The sequence below is a fragment of the Lactuca serriola genome, chromosome 3 (assembly GCF_051521515.1).
Source record: "Lactuca serriola cultivar US96UC23 chromosome 3, Lser_US96UC23_V15, whole genome shotgun sequence".
NCBI lineage: Eukaryota > Viridiplantae > Streptophyta > Magnoliopsida > Asterales > Asteraceae > Lactuca > Lactuca serriola.
This window is the reverse complement of record NC_136410.1, coordinates 219,134,246-219,148,833: the sequence shown is the minus strand read 5'-3', so window position 1 is coordinate 219,148,833 and position 14,588 is coordinate 219,134,246.

Genomic DNA, 14,588 nt, shown 5'->3' with positions numbered 1-14,588 from the left:
AAAATCAGATCAGATGAACACACACACAAATCAGATGAACACACACACGCAAAATCAGATCATCACTCAAGCAAAATCGCACCCCCTTATTCTCTTACAATAGATCGATTTCTCTTCTTTGTTCTTTTTTAAAATCCATGTCAAAACAACTGAACTCAAAATCGTTGATAGTTGCAGATGTAAGGTGTAGATGTGGGGTTAGGTTTTCTTACCTTAAACTCTTAAGAATAAGCCTTGAAATCAAATAGGAAATCGAATAGGTATGTTCTTGAGTAGGCATGTTGAAAATACTCAATACCCGATTATCCGACCCGACCCGTTTTGAATTCAGGTAAATCGGGTTTCGGGTTTGAAAATTCGGGTAATCGGGTAACCCGATATCTAAATAGGTCGGGTATTTGATAGGTTTAAAAAAAATTTGGGTATACCCGATTTAAAAAAAAAAAAAAAAAACAAACAAACAAACAAACAAACAAACTAATTAATACACTAGTTATAATAACTATTAAAATTGTATCATTATTTTACATAATTATTGTTTCTTATAGTTTAAATCAAATGTTATATGGCTTCATTATTTGAACGGTATATAGTAAATACAAAAGAAATTGTTGAAAATGAAATGAAGTTTTGAACAGAATGTTACAACAAATATAATGAAAATGAATGAGATGTTAGATTCCCCTTCATTTTCTTTGTGCACTACGGATCTATTTCGTTTTTTTCAGCTATTCACACGTTTCTTTTTTTGTCATTTCTTCTTTGTGAATTGAAATATAGCTATCTAATTTGGTTAATCCAAATTTGATCAAATACTGATCATGTACTCCCTAAACTGTTTTTTTATCAAAATTTGAAATGGAATACAAAAATCACATAACATATTATAATGACTTGTATTGTTATCGTATATGTACTTGTTAATTATATGAAATATTTTGTTACCAATTTTCTATTAAAGCAACCGAAATGCAAAAAAGAATTAAAAAAATCAATAAGTGGCACTTAAGTAATTTTCGGGTATAACCGAAAATACCCGACCAGACCTAAAACCCAAATACCCAAAACCCGAGAACCCCAATTACAATATAGGTCGGGTATCAGGTATTATTATTTTAAGAAGATACTCGAACTACCCAACTTATTATACCCGAAACCCTTTACCCGATCAAAACCCCTATTCTTGAGCTTTTTTCTCTCTCTTCAGATGAAAATGTTGTTGTGTGTAGGTATGTGAAATTGAATCTGAAAACTTCATAAATGTGTGTGAATTCGAATCTGCAAACCCAAACATGTGTGGGTGTATGTGTGTGTGTGAAGTCGATTCTGGAAAACAAACATATGGGTGTGTATTTCAATAACATTTTTATGTCAAGGTGTTCTTGGGTGGATCTAAACTTTATTTCTTCGCTTTCCTTTCTTCAAGAACAAAATCAAAATTGAACAGGTGGGATTGTGAATGAAAGGGTTGAATGTATGAACACCATCTTTGGGTTCATGTGATCTAGAAGTGTGTATGTGTGTGTTCATCATATCCATATATGATTTTTTGTTAAAGGGATAGAAGAAGATGAAGAGCACAAACTGATGATAGTGTTTGGTGGTAGCTTCAATGGAGAGAGAGAGAGAGAGAGAGAGAGGCGGGCCCTCTTTTATTTTTTTTAATTATTAAAATAAATAAATAAGTATTACATTTAAAAAAATGAAAGAAAATGAAAAATAAATACACCAAGGGTATTACAGTCATTTCAAAATTCAGAGAGACCAAATACATAACAAAACTAACCCAAAATGATCACGAAGCCAAAAAAGTCGAGGTTTTTATGAAAACCCTGAAAAAAAAAATACATACCACATTGACCATTTTTGTAGTTTTGTCTAACTTTTATGCCCTTTTTAATTTCTTTTATCTTTTTTTAAATAAATATAACTTTAAAAATAAATAAGATTAAAGAAAGTAAAAAACACCCTGCCCCTAACCCCCACTCCTCTATCCTCACTATTTTGAAAATCAGACCGGACCGGCCGGTTCAACCGAGAATTGGTAATGGTTCTGGTTCTTAAGCCTCCAAAAACCGCTAGCATATCAAACTGGAAAAAATCGCCAGTTTTCATTGAACCGTGGTTCAACCAGCTAAAGAACCGGTTTTTTTGGAAAATTCTTATTTCTTTTATTTATTTTTTTTAAAAAGTATCGGCAATACCCAATCCCAAATCGCAAACGCTCTAAACGATTCAATCTAATGAAGTCGACTGAGAGTGAGACTCCCTTTCCTTTTGCTTTCCGTCTCCTTCATTAAACCTATGTCTCGGCGCCTTCATCTCCATCGTTCCTTTGCGCGAGTTGTGATTCCATTTCCGATTTTTTTACCACAATACACACTCTACATAAAGGTGGGCTGAGATTTTGTTTATCATTGTTTTTCTGTCTTTATTTGAAGTATAATGATATCGTAAAAAGATTGGGGGTGTTTCCTTATTAGCATGTAGAATGTAGATGTTCTTTTTTTTCAACAACTTATGCACAATGTTTTAATAGTTTTGAGTTGGCAGTTTACTATATGTTCTATTTTCATGGTGTGTATTTACTTATCTAAAATGGTCACCGTCTCGCTTCGAATTGGACACATAAAGCTTTAGGACTATTTTCAGTTTATATCTTATGAATGTTGATTAAATGATTAGTCGTTACTTGTTAGTTAGTTTTTTTGTGAAAGTTTGTTAGGATTATAAGTGTATCATCCACTTTCGGGATGTTTCTTATTTTGGGATTGTGGACCATAATTTGATCATGTGAAGGCCTTGGGCTTCAAGAAAATAGAGTTTAGACCCTACCGGATGTTAATAATGTTGGTTAAGCAATCTAAGCCTTTGATTTATGTTTTGGAGCCAAGTGTAAAATAGGAAAAGTAATGCTTTAGTCTTCTTGCATGAGTTAATGATTTTAGTTCGGTATGGTTTAAGTCAAAAGTAATTAGATATGGCTGTGGAGCTCGTTAATACCTTCCATTGAATTTAAAGATCGCCGAAAACGGAGTTGAAACGAAGAAGTTATGAATGTTTGAAGTTGGAGTGAAATTGGGTGAAAACTCATCATCACGAGGTGACAAGAATGTTGCCACGACGTGAGAGCTGTCACGAGGTAACAAGCAGGTTATCACGAGGTGAAAACTGTGCAGCCCAAGCCCACTGGTTTTTTAGGGTTTTCAAGGTATTTAAAAGGTAAGGATTCATGTTTTAGAGTGTTTACTTAGTCTCCATTATATCTAGAACCCCTTGGGAGAAACCTGTTGAATTAGGTATCTAAGCCCATAACTATAATTAGTATGTACTTGATTTGATAGTAGCATGATCCTTTTGGGTTGCCTTCACCATGGCAACTAGACAGGATGAGTTTTGGAGAAAGAGGTTAATTAATGATTTATTAATATATTATAAGAATAATATATTAATTGAGAAATCATATTATTTAATTAGTATTGATCAGAAATTAACTTTGGAATTAGTTTATTGATCAGAAGAAATTGATTAAAAGTAAGGGTACTGATATTGTAAATCATTGATAGTTGCAAGTAGGGCTGATGGACTCCTAAAGAAGGAATGGACAAAATCTATGGGAAGCCCATAAAGATTTCGTCCAAGGGGCCTTCTAGAAGGTGTTCATGGATTGCTTAAGGCTTATGTAGAGAATCAAGGTTTCCACCTGAAACCCTAGCAACCTCAGCTATATAAAGGACCCTTGGCTTACAGTTTTTGGCCCTATGCATTCTTAAAGAACCCTAGCCAAAATCAAGTAGCCTCCTTCACCTCACTCTTCTTCATTCTTTGCTAAGTGGTGTTTGTGACTCCATTAGAGGTGCAACGCTTGAGGCACTAAGCTATTGAAGGTCAAGTTCAAGCTACTAACAAGAAAGGTATTCTTCTAAAACTTAATGTGATTAGATTTTGTTTTTATTGTATGTTAGATTAGGGTTTTGCTTTGGAAAATTAATTTGCATGTATAACTTGAGAAAAACCTAGATCCAAAGCAAATAGAGTTGCATGTGCACATAGGAATGTTGTAATGCTCAAAACCATCTGTGGTATCAAAGCTTAGGGTGTTTTTCTGTTTTATATGATGCAATTGTAATTTGTTAAAAGCTGAATCAAAATCGTTTTGCTCACTGTCTGTTGAACTCGACCAGTTGGACCAACTCTACGAGTCCATGCCCTGACTCGACGAGTTGGTTCGTCTTTTGGCAGATTTTTCGGATTTCAAGCCCAAATTAGATAAGGATCATTACCTTAAATTGTTTTGACTGTTTAAAAACGAATTTTCTGTTATGATAATGAATATCCTCATCTAATTAAAATTTGATCTAGAAGTTTTTGAAAAGTTTCAAAATTTGCCCTCAAGTTTTGGAATTTAAAATTTGATTAAAAGTTTTAATTTTGAAATATTAAATTTTAAAACCTTAGTGTTTTAGAAGTTTAAAATACAACCCTTATATTATTACAATATTAAAAGATTAATATGTATATATATGTATAAGATGAGTCAGTCTTACCGTTAGTAGACCTCATTCACGAAGCTAGTCTATAAGGGGTGTTTAAGGAAGCGGCCTATAAAATGACCGTCATTGGGTATCCACTCTTACCTACCGCACTCTTGACTAGTGGAGGGTTGTTAGCCGAACGGGTATAATAGGACATTAATTCTCTCATTAATAATTATAATGATGATATTAAAGTAACTAAATGTTTTTATAAATTCTCAATCTTAGTTACTTTAGGAAAAATGTGAATATGATGTTATTCCATGAAATTGCACTTTGCACATTACCAAGTCGTTAGTGGAGCGTGTGTGGTTAACCGACACACTAACTTGGACTAACAAGGGTGGCAAAGGGTAGCTCGAGAATTAACATAGATCAATGGAGCATGTGTGGTTAAGCGACACATTGATTAGGTGGTAAATGATATTGAGAGTGTTAAGCTAATTTGCATGGTTATTCACACCTTGTTTGTGATCCTCGGTATCCCATTCACAAACTTGAAGGTCATAATCGAGATTAAACATGCCATTGAAAAGTTCAATGAATCTCAAAAGAATCTAGGAATTTCATTTCATTTAAAACCTAATTCTTTATTTCGTTTTTCGTAGTGGAATTGGTAAATCGTCATTTACCTACCTTCAAATAATTTTGCAATTGGATTACGACATCCCTCTTCCGAATTGTGAATTATTGTGTTGGGTCCTAGCCTTAATATTTCATTTGGGTGTTATATTAAGGATTCTTTATCTAATCAAAACTTTGTTCCTTTTCTTTTTCAGATGTTTGGCTCAAACAACGCTTATGGATCAGACTCCAACTCCTCAACCTCCTTTTCTCTTTTAAACATTTGTGGGAGGGTCACTTTCGATGGATCCAATTTTAATGATTGGATTTGCAAAATTCGAATGGCCTTACGATACAAGGAGAAAGAATACGTCCTCGAAAAAGAACTCAAAGAGATAGATGAAACCAAAGCTACTGCTAAACAAATAGTTGAGTATAGGGCTCCTGAAAAGGACGCGACAAAGGTGTCGTGTATTATGGTAGCCACTATGACTCCTGAGCTGCAACGGTTCTACGAGGACTACTGGCCTTATGACATGTGCCAAGATTTGATGGAAAAGTAACATCAAAGCGCGCGTCAAGAAAGGTATGAGACTGTCACCTTTCTGATAACAACCAAGATGAAAGATGGAGAGTCCATCATGATCCATTTGCAAAGGATGCAAAGATATGTGGATCGTTTGCTCAAGTTGAATCTCAGCTTTGAAGAAGAGTTGGCGATTGATATAATACTACACTCTTGACCTCCTTGTTATGATCGATTCAAGATGACTTATCATATGAACAAGGAGGAAGTCACCTTAAGCAAGCTTCAAGGTTTGTTGAGAACTGCTGAAAGTGGACTTAAAGGCAAAGCTGTCAAGTCCAACCCTACTGATGTTGCCCCCGTCCTTGCTATAGGACATGGAAAAGGGAAAAAGAGGAAAGCTCCCTCTAAGAGACATAAGGGAAAGTACCGTGATTGATCGTCTTCAAATGGATCCAAAGGTAAAGTCGGTTATGCCACTCCCTCATCCGATCCTAAAGAATCAATATGCTTCTACTGTCACGAGAAGGGGCATTGAAAACGAAGTTGCCCGAAATACTTGCAAGACATCAAGGATGTGAAGATAAAGCCATCCTTCGTATGTATTTATACTATTCTATCTAATAACTCATCACTTGCTAGTTCTTGGGTCCTTGATACAGGACGTGGTTTTCACATTTGTTCTGATTTGCAGGGGCTAAAAAAATAGGGATGTGGAGCATGGGAAGATGAACCTGATAATGGGCAATATGAAGTCGTCGCCTGTCACCAATATCGGGATTTATTCTTTAGTGCTTAGTAGTGGGATAGGATTAGAATTGAATGATTGTTGCTACTCGTCAAAGTTGACGAGGAATATTATTTCTTTTCATGGTTTGTACAAACAAGGTTTTAGATTTTCATTTAACAATGAAGTTGGTTCTATTAATGCTTTCTATAATGGTACTTTTTATTTTGAAGCATTTCCTTGTAATGGTGTATATGAAACTATGATGGTTGTAGATAACTTAGGAAACAATGTGTTGCATATCGATTCATCTAATGGTTTAGACAAGGCATGCTTGTGGAATTGTCGTCTTGGACATGTCAACAAGAAGCGCATAGCCCAACTCCAAAAGGATGGAGTCTTGGAGTTATTTGACCTAAAGTCAGATGACACATGCGAATCTTGTTTACTTAGAAAGATGACTAAATCACCTTTCACTAGTACTCGTGAAAGAGGTGAGGGATTGTTGGATCTCATACATACAGATGTATGTGGGCCCTTCAGATCCACCATAATGGATGCTAACTGCTTCTATGTAACGTTCACCGATGATTATAGCAGATATGGATATATCTACTTAATCAAGCACAAGTCGGAAACCTTTGAAAAGTTCAAAGAGTTTAAGAAAGAAGTGGAGAATCAATTGGGCAGGAAGATAAAGATGCTCAAATCCGATAGGGATGGTGAGTATCTTAGTATCAAGTTCCACGACTATCTTAAGGAATGTGGAATTATTTCACAATTGACGCCGCCTAGAACACCACAACTAAATGGTGTAGCTGAGAGGCACAATCGAGTTAGGATGGCACCGGAGTTTTATGGTTTTCATATTACTACAGAAGGTGATACATTTATCAGTGATAGTTGTCACAACCCAAACTGGAACGACGGAAATGTTTGGGGCAGAGAACGTCATATACAATATCATAACAAATGAATAATAGTAATCAAATTAAACAACAACCATTTTATTGGTAATATAGTGTTTACATTGTATTCAAATCCTAGTTTGATTGACTCCAAAAGTAAATAGCAAAAACTAAGACTATAAGCTAATATGCTCCATCTTCTCGAAGCTTGTGCGTGTACCTGTCTACTTGTTTTCCTGAGAATACAAGTGGTTTTGAAAGTGTATCAACATTAAGTTGGCGAGTTCATAAGTATTTTTTTTATTAGAAAGTATGTTCTTTGTTCCTTGAAAACGTTAGTGTGTTCTTCCAGAAAATCCAATATTTTCTTAGTAAATGAAATATAAGTAAGGTGACCCATACAAATTCCTTCTACAATCACTTAGTGAATATAAGTTATATATAATCTAGATCAAACGGACAGTTGAATGTGTGGTTCTGCCCTAAGCCCATAACCAAACAAGGAACAGGAAGTAGGGCGGAAATCACGCATTCCACTGCCTATTGGATCTTCATTTTGTATAACCCTAACATACTCACTATGTAGTCAAAGAGTTAACAATAATGGTCCTTTTAGAAATGTAACTTGCATTGTACTAGAAAAGTAGTGTATTGTTGTTGTATTTGTATGCAACCCTTATGTATGTATGCTCCTGGATAAATGTCCCTCCAGAAATGTAAGTTTCTATGTTATAAAATAGTTTACTCCTAGAAAGACCCATAACTTCCTTCTATAATCCCCTAGTGTATACAAGTTATATAAAATAAAGGTTAAATAAACCGTCGAATATAATGGGTCTGTCCTAAGCCCACAACCAAACAAGGAACAAGATTTAAGGCGGACCCACCCATTTCCAAGTTGATCGTGTCTAAATTTTATATAACCCTAACGTATAGACGTAGCAATTATGGACGGAATCTATCAATTCTAGACTAAATGTACTCTTAACTACTCTAAGACCGATATGTGTGAATGTTTGTACTTGAAAATAGTATATTGTAGTAGTACATGAATAAAACTTCTTTATGTGATTGTTAAACCCCGTAAACCATATGTATCGTTATTTCCCTATGTGAGTTATTATAGCCGTGCTAATGACATACATGGACTGTTACGACGTTCTTTAGGCATCGGAATTTTATGACATATGTCACCCCAGACCAGCCGGTGTAGCTGTTGCATGCAACTCAAGTGCGGGATTGCCAGTCCCAATATAGATCTATACACAAGTATCACGCTCTCCCTACAAGAGACTCTGGTTATAATTACAAGACTTTAACCCGTACCCTAGTGGGTACAATGAAGTAGTGCCTCACAACCTTGGTTTAATGAGTTTACGTGCAGTGTGAATGAAAACCCTTTTTGTAGTGGAAATGAAACCTTTCTTAGTATGTTCGTAGTGTTAATGAACCATAAACTATACCTATTATAGTCTATCATATATGTTTGTAGTGATGAAAAACCCCTTTGTGAATGATTATTTCTTTTTTAATGGAAGTAAAATAGCATGAAATAAAATCAACATGTATTTTTATATTGCTACATGCTTTGCTCAACATGTTACAAAGTGTTAATGAACTTGTAAACAAATTTTCTACTTTTAACTTTTTTGTCATTGCTTTTAGAAAAATTATAGAAAAATCATCGTAAGTCGAAAACAGAATCCGTAAACTCTAAGAGTTTAGAAAATGAGTCTAATTTGTTCATAATTTTTATTATGATTTTTAGTGGTATATCAAACCAATGTGAAAATGTTCATTTTCACAGACTGGTTTGAAATCATTTCTGAAATGATAGGCAGTTTTGTAAAAATCGTCATAAATTGTACAAAAATCGTATGAAAGCGTGCGATTAGTCCTTTGAAAGGTATAAACCTTAACTATTTGCATATTGAACAGTCTTCAAAAATATTAAGTTTAAGATGGTCAAAATAGTTCGTGAACAAACCATAACTTTTCTGTTGAAAGCTAATGTGTGAGTTTAGAATATGTTTTGGTGTTGTAAATTGTATTCCCCCCCTTAAAACTTTAACAAAACCTGAAAATGTAGGGGTGTTAACTAACCTTTTGTGATTTCTTGTGGGGGGAAGGTTGGAGATGAGGAGTTTCAAGTCAAAAAAACTTGAAAGATGTTTGAAGATTTGAAGATCCTAAGAACAAATATGTAGATATTTGTGTAAATGATTCACGATTTGTATGAAGATGTGAAGATCGTGTTGGTGTTGAAAGAAAATACTTACCAAAAATGGAGGAAATACTTAAGAACAGCCCTTGCAAAAATTGTGACTGAGAAAGAGAGAGAGAAGTTTGCTTTTGGTAAGGGAAAGTGAAATCTTGGAGAAGAAGATTGAAGATTTCTTGGATGGATTTGTTTAAAGTAACATGATGGAGTGTTGGGAGAAGTATTAAAAGGACAATTTTTTGACTAGGTAGAGTGTGAATAGTGACAAAAAGTAGATGTAAACGTGGCTTGTGTCATAACTTTATGGGAAAAATCAAAGAGTACCTTTATGTCCTCTAGATATTATTCTAAACAAAAATAAGATTTATATTTAATAAATCTTCAAGATGTGGATAATATATGAGTTTAAAGGGTCTAATATGTCAAAAATATTAATTGTGTTAAAATCCTACGTCAAAATCATCAAAAACGGACTCGAAATGCGAAACTGTTCAAAAACCGGACTTGAGAAGCGAGGATACGAAGGGAAGGTTCGCAACGAAGGCTACTGGCATGGAGGCGGGTACTCTCGGTGCGAGAGTGAGTTTCGGTGCGAGAGGGTAGAAGCTGTGAAGGTCGAAATAGATGCAAACTTGGTCGAGGATGTGAAAGTCCTCGGTTCGCAGGTGAGAGGTTTCGCATCCGAGAGGTTTTGCATCAGGAGGTTTCGCATCCGATAGGTTTCACTTCCTGAGAGGGTTTCGCTTCTTGAGAGGGTTTTGTTTCTAGAGAGGGTTTCGCTCCTTGAGAGTGTTTCGCTTCCAAAGTGCTGTTTTTCGTATTATCTTTCTGTTTCGAGTAATTTTCAACCAATTGAAGGGTTGGGATGGCATGAATGTTTGTGAAAAAATTGAAAGAGATTTTGAGAGAGATTTGGGAGAGAGAGAGAGAGAGAGAGAGTGAGAGAAATTAAGAGAGACTTTGATTGTAGCCTTTGTTAGTGTTTTTCCCCGTAGTGCTAGGTTTGTAGACTCCACTATGCCATGTTATGAGTGTTATACATCCTTACGGGATACATAGTTGTGTTTTATCGAGTTGTTTCATTACTCACCCTATTTTGGGTTTAGATTTTCTGAACATTTGAAACTTCCAAGTGATACTTTGTAGTAAAATAGAGAGTTGTACATTAGTAAACATAGAGTAAGTCCTAACAAACAAGCACTAGTTGAGTTGTCCGGTTTGACTCATTAACTTTGTTTGACTTCGCTTGACAAAAATTGACGGTTGTCACAATAATAAACTAGTAAATTTGGATGAGCCTGCTAAATACAAGGAAGCCATAGCGGGCCCTAAGTCTGCAAAATGGAAAGAGACAATGGACAACGAGATCTAGTCTATGTATGACAATTAAGTTTGGAACTTGGTTGACAATGTACCAGGGCGAAAGACCGTCGGATGAAAATGGATCCTCAAGATGAAGACCAACATGGATGGAAAGCTGGATACGTTCAAGGCACGGCTCGTTGCGAAAGGCTTTATGCAAACCCCAGGGGTTGTCTATGACGAGACCTTCTCACCAGTGGCCAAAATCAAGTTTATTAGGGTTATGTTAGCCATCGCTGCGTTTCATGATTATGAAATCTGGCCGATAGATGTCAAAACCGCTTTCCTTAATGGGAAGTTGGCTGAAGATGTTTACATGTGTCATCCAAGTTAGAAAATTTCATGTAAAAAATAAACTTAAAGATGTTTCGTCTAAATAATATGTTACTATGATTTTTATTAACAAATCTACAATAATTAATTAGTATATATTAAAAGACAATGCAAGCTAGAAAAATTCATATATAAAAAAACATTAAAATTGGTAATTTGCCAGTAAAAACATCAAAATTTGAAATGAAATGAATCTTTGGATTGTTTGTCAAAAAAACAAAAAACTTCAATAGACTTTTTATAATTTGGATGATTTGTGAATAACAAAGAAAAATAAAAGGTCCATTTTTGTAATTTGAATTCAAATTCAATAAAGTGGCGTATGATTCAAATATAAGACATGTTAGTAATAGTCGTTCACTTATAATAAAAAAAAGAAAAAAAACAAAAAGAAACGTACATGAAAGCAAACGTTGTTACGCTAATAGCCGGAATTGAACATGCGTCAATAGATAAAGAGAGGCGGCTACATAAAATATTTCTAACCAACTCATCTACCACATCTTTTGTACTTTTTTAACAAAATCGTGTGTGTGTGTGTGTATATATATATATATATATATATATATATATATTATTAAACAAAATTAATTTTGGGACCCCAAATCATAGTGTGGCCCGAGGCCGTTGCCCACTGTCACACCCCAAAACCAAGAACGGCGGAAACGTTCTGGGGCGGAGGACGTCATGTACAGTATCACAACAATGAAAAGTAGTAAACAAGCAACAACATCATCCATTGCATTAATAATATAATTATTATACAAGTGTGTTCTGTCTAATTTTGATAAACACTAAAGCATAAATCAAAATGAAAGATGAGTCTTGAACGAGATCCATCTTCCCTAAACCTTGCATCGGTACCCGTCTATGATGACCTGAGGATACAAGTAATTTTGAAAGCGAGTATCAGCTTTGAAGCTGGTGAGATCATAAGTATTTTAGTGTCTTAATTTGTATGTAAGAATTTGTATGTATATGAATTGTAAGTATTGAAAATGTATACAAACTGTAAGTATGGAAAATGTTTATGAACGGTAAGTGTAAAAATGTTTGTAAAACAACTGTAAACGTTTGAAAAACCATAGAAATCCCTATGATTCCTACTATTATATAAAGGGTGTCTTCTATCAAGACTTAACTGTTCTCAATGTAGTCTTCTACCAAGACTTAACTGTTCTAAATGTTCGTTTCTTGTAAAAGTGTGTAATTTTCCCAAGTGTAACTATCATTAACAAAATATAGTTTTTAAATTTAATGTTTAAGTGAAATGATCACTAAATATATGAAAAGGGGAAATTAATGTAGTACTGTAGTGTTGTATTATAGAAACTACTGCTATACTAACTACCTTAAACCGAATTTATATTAAGGTATCATGTGATTAATTGTACCATACTATCGACTGGTAACAACGACAAAAGTTAGGTCGTAAAAAGAAATGACGTTTGGCACCCGCAGACCTGCAGGTCCAGCTGTAGCTAGCAGCAAGGTGTAGGATAGTCAATCCAGTATAGATCTATCCGCAAAATCACGCTCTCCCTCCAAGAGACTCTGGCTACAACTCGGGCCATGACATTGAAGGCATGCTCCGATACAGTGGATCACAATTATGTTAACGTATTCATGTATATGTAATGTATTGTTACTCGTTCTAGTATCGTTGTATATTTTCTCTTTCTAGTATAGTTGTATATGTTCTCTTTCTAGTATAGTTGTATATGTTCTTCTTCTAGTATAGTTGTATACGTTCTATTTCTAGATGTATCTACGTAAATGTAATCATGTAAACATATCTATGTAATAGTATAGTAATGTACTATAATGTTCTACGCGTGCTAGCTGTAATGTGTGTTCTCTCTCTATCTAGCATGTATTGACTCATGAATGAACTGACTCATTGTATGATATCGCGTTCTATTAATAGTTCTAGTATCTTCCTAAACTACCCATATGGTAGCTTACTAGTAATTTAACTGGTACGTATGAACATGGATGTATACCCTTGCTACCCAAGGGCATTGAATGAACTAGAAGGACCTTTATGACTATATATGTACATAGGATATATAACTAATATTTAAACAACCTTCGGACGGATACCCAATGTCCCACCAGACCACATCTCAAGCGCGAAAAGGAAATAGGGTGGATAGCCTTCCTAAGTCTTTTAAACATTTCTTATATAACTATACATATAGAGGCATGCAATTAAATATATAAAAGCATGAAATAAGTTTTGTAAAACCGTTGAACATAATTATTATCTAAGAAAAGATCGACTTGATGTCAATCTATAAAACGGTTTGAAAGCATGGGTTTGATAAAACAGTTTAAGTATAAGGAAACATTTGTTTGAAACACAATTTTAAATAAGTTTGAAATGTAACATACGGAGTAAAATGAACAGTTTAATAAGGAGTTTTAAACATATAAAATGTTTATGAAAACATTTGAAGGAAACTATTTGGTAAAACGGCTAATGAGTAGCCAATCATTTGAATGCTGCTTATTAATCACATGTGATTGATATAATAATTAGCATAATTCTACTTGTATCCCCCCATAAAACATTTAAAAATAGTTAAAACATTGATTAAGGGGTATGAACTCACCTGTAGTAAGTGGATCGGAAGGAAGTGTCGGATAAGTGCTTGGTGTCAAGTGAAGACTTAGACATGCACAAAGATCCTAATAACATATAAGGATATATGTATATACACAATTAGTCTTTAAACAACTAATAAACAAAGTTAAGACACTCTAGGACATGCTAAACACTTTATACAAGTGTTATAAGTCTCAAGGGTTGCATCTAAGTGTTGTAGAGAAAGGCTAGTGTGTTTGGGGTTCAAGGGTAAACTCCCTTGGAGTTTACGGTTTTCATGACCATTACCCAAGGAGTTTACGGCAGTAAACTCAAGGGTTTACGGTCGTAAACTCTACAGTTTATGACCATTTGTTGTTTTGAAGACTACTAAGCTATTCCAAGCATTCCTACTTCATGATTAAGCCTTAGGAAGTGTTGTGTGGCATCAAAACACTCCTAAATGGAGTTTACGGTCTAAGGACCATTTCTCCATGAGTTTACTACCTTAAACTCATGAGTTTACTACCTTAAACTCATGCGTTTACTACCTTAAACTCCTAAGTTTGGTATTTGGCGGTTTTCAAGTCCTTAGCTCAAACATGGCAATAGTCTAGGTTAGATTCTAGGCATAAGGAACAACCATGGGCCATTTATGGGACATTTACACAACATTTGAGGTGTTTACGGTTTTGGGAGCTCCCCAAACCGTAAACACATAAAAATATATGATTTTGGTGCTTTTTGTGTGATACACTCATCAAGGATGGATCTAGACAAGTCCCTAAGGCACTGTGAAGCATTTAGACACCCTAAAGCACCCTA